Source organism: Colobus angolensis, unplaced genomic scaffold (genome assembly GCF_000951035.1).
Source record: "Colobus angolensis palliatus isolate OR3802 unplaced genomic scaffold, Cang.pa_1.0 Scaffold1, whole genome shotgun sequence".
Lineage (NCBI taxonomy): Eukaryota > Metazoa > Chordata > Mammalia > Primates > Cercopithecidae > Colobus > Colobus angolensis.
This window is the reverse complement of record NW_012110918.1, coordinates 3536589-3540048: the sequence shown is the minus strand read 5'-3', so window position 1 is coordinate 3540048 and position 3460 is coordinate 3536589. Positions and strand designations below refer to the sequence as shown.

The following is a 3460-nucleotide window of genomic DNA, read 5'->3' as shown; positions in this document are numbered from 1 at the left end:
TTGCAGTGAGCCGAGATCCGGCCACTGCACTCCAGCCTGGGCGACAGAGCAAGACTCCGTCTCAAAAAAAAAAAGAATATTTTGTTTCCAGAGTTTTTTCCTTCCAAAAAACGAAGACCAAAGAATACAAAAACATTTATTTTATCAAGCAATATTTCTGATTCTCACAAGCACTGGGGATTTTAAAGCATTCACAGGATCTACTAACATAAATCAGGTTTCTTACATCCACAGAGAATGGGGCCCATGGGGCCGCAGCTTTCGAGAGAGAAGAAGGATGAGGAAGGTCGGCCCATATTGACCTAAATCATGAGACAGGCACCGGCCACAACGCTTTCTCAGGCAGGAAAGAAAATCACTGCATCTACCAGTAAAGACCAGGCCTGTGGTGAGGCTCTACATTCAGGGGATTAGACTAGATTTTCATGAATCAGAGTATTTCTCACAAACAGAGACACGAAGCAAAACCTACAAAGAAAGGAGCTCTTGTCTCTAACAGCGCTAGTGGCAGAAGAACTGCTTTTATCACACCCTAACCAAATGCAGCCAATTTCTCATGTACAGTTCTGTGGAAAGAATAGAGACCTTTTTTTAACTTGGGGTAGTGATGCCAAAAAGATGTGGGAGGAGATTTCAGTCTTTTTATCTCCTTTCCCCCCACCAAAAACTCCCCACCGCTCTCCCTGCTTCTTCTCGCCCCTCCACTTTTAAGGTTTTGTGTCCCTGTGATTGTAGGTCCCCACAATACGGTCTCCCCCAGGCTGACAGCTCATGCCTATTAACTGCACTCAACTGGTGTAGCAAACATTCTCCATAAGGCTCTTCACAGTCTCTCATAAGGTGATGGGAGGAAGGGAAAGGGAGTAGATCCTCACTGGGAGCTAATGTACTCAAATTCCATCCCTCTGGCAACACACTTGGAACTAAGGAGACGGACAAGCTCTGCAGGCACAATACAGTGGATAACCTGAAGTCTCAGGCTACAGGAGTAAGGCGGGGTGACTATGCCAGAAGGACTGTGTAGGATTTCTCATGGAGATTTTGAGGGCTTGTCTTCTATACGCCTCCGAAAGGCCAGGTCCAGCATGGCAACTGGGCCATTTTTGCTGAGAGAGGCCAGGAATGGAGCATGGTCTAAAGGACTCTAGCGCAGTGACACCCTAGGAGCTCCCAGTTGGGCAGCGTGCTCAGTTGTGTTCTTGGTGTCCCCGAGGCAAAGAGGTCCCTTTTATCATTAAATACAAAGGCTTCCCTTTGCGGAGGAAGCAAGGCCAGTTAGGCAGTATTATGGCTAATCTGTGATGCTACCTATACCAGAGTAGCATGCTGGTGGGTGTGCCAGTGGCAGATTTTCCTTCTACTTCTCCTTGATCAACTAAGTCCGACCAGGAGAATGGACTGAACTTCAACTCCACTCCCAATCTCCACGTGGGGCTCAGGGTTTTGTGGTGTTTTGCTATCACAGCCAAAGCTGTAACAAACAACATTTTATGTCCTTCTTGGTAAACCTAGGGAATACACCTCTATATCCTTCAGTGGTGGGATGGCTGGGTCCAAAAGTTCCTGCACTGAAAATGCTGATGGATATGGGGTCAAACTGCTCTTCAGAACAGTGCAATCACAGCTCTACACTACCATCAATCGTGAAGTCACCCTGAGCTGCTACAGTTTCACTCACGCTGAGTTAGTACTGAACTTCTCAACTGTTAGTCAAATTCACAGGTAAAATATACTATCCCATTGTTTTTAATTAGGAAAGAAGGAATCATTTTTATGTCTACTGGCCTTTCACATTCATTTTTCTGCAAAATGCCTACTCAAATCCTTTGTCTTGTTTGTACTAGACTATTAGCACTTTTCATTTATAAAAGGTCTTTGTCAATTAAGAAAATTTTCCATTTGTGGTACAAATATTTTTCCTCAGTTTGTCATGTCTTTTGAGTTTGATTACAGTAACAATTTTCCACTCAGAATTTTAAATACACGTATCCACTTTTTTCCTCTACGGCATCTGGACTTTTTATCTGTTTAAAAAGAAAGTATCACAATAAAAACATAAATTAATTCATGCTTTCTTATTGAAGTTCTCTTTTGTTTTTAGGGTTTCGGGGTTAACAATTCTTCATCAATCTAAATTTTTTTTGCTAAGACAGAGATCTAAGTGATATTTTCCCAAACATGCTTTCCCTTTGTGATGTGTAATGCTACCACAGCTGAATCTCCATGCTTAGGTCTATTTTTGGATTCTGTATTTATCTACTGATTTGCTTTTTCTGTAGAACAAATTAACGAAGCTTCAAAATGTGCTCTAATATCTAGTACCTTTTTCATTAACATCTATTTTTTCCCCTTTTGGCTATTCTTACACAATAACTTTCTTTTTCCTTTTTTTTTTAAAGATAGGTTGTCACTCTGTTGCCTGGGATGCAGTGCAATGGCACGATCATAGCTCACCTCAGCCTCAAACTGCCGGGCTCAAGATATCCTCCTCCTCTGGGCTCAGCCTCCCAAGTAGCTGGCATTACAGGCGCACACCACCACACCTGGCCAATTTTAATTTTTTTGTAGAGACAGAGTCTTGCTATGTTGCCTAGGCTGGTCTCAAACTCCTCACTTCAAGTGATCCCCCTTCCTCAACCTCTCAAAGTGTTGGAATTATAAAGCGTGAGCTACTGTGCTCAGTATTCTTGCGCATTAACTTTTCTAGATCAAATATTAGTTTCATTTTGGTCAAACCTCCCCTGCTCCAGGATGGAAAATCTTACTCCCAAAGTATCCTTCATGTCTTTAGTTAAGCTTTAAAGATTGCTTAACTTTTTAATTAATTATTAGTTTGGTAGAGACAGGGTCTCCCTATGTTGCCCAGGCTGGTCTTGAACTCCTGGGCTCAAGCGATCCTCCCACCTCACCTCCCAAAGTGCTGGGATTACAGGTGTGTGCCACCACGCCTAGCCTAAAGATTGCTTTACACAGGTCTTGAATATTTCTTGTTACATTTGGCCAAATGTGGTGGCTCACACCTGTAATCCCAGCACTCTGGGAGGCTGCGGAGAGTGGATCACTCGAGGACAGGAGTTTGAGACCAGCCTGGTCAACACGACAAAACCCCGTCTCTACTAAAAATACAAAAATTAGCCAGGCATAGTGGTACTTGTCTGTAATACCAGCTACTCGGGAGGCTGAGGCAGGAGAATTGCTTGAACCCGGGAGGTGGAGGTTGCAGTGAGCTGAGATGGCGCCGCTGCACTCCAGCCTGGGTGACAGAGCAAGACTCTGTCTCAAAACACACAGACACAGACATGCACACACACACACACACAATTATTCCTTCATTATAATTTTTCAAAATATGTAAAATGCAACCAGGTTAAGAAACGTGGCCGGGCGCGGTGGCTCAAGCCTGTAATCCCAGCACTTTGGGAGGCCGAGATGGGCGGATCACGAGGTCAGGAGATCGAGA

General features: G+C 43.9%; 1 protein-coding gene across 1 annotated transcript in view; it reads right to left on the bottom strand.

Moving 5' to 3' along the window:
- BPTF (bromodomain PHD finger transcription factor) overlaps nt 1–3460 on the bottom strand; it is a 178463-nt gene that overhangs the window by 78340 nt on the left and 96663 nt on the right. The gene's annotated exons all lie outside the window — the stretch shown is intronic.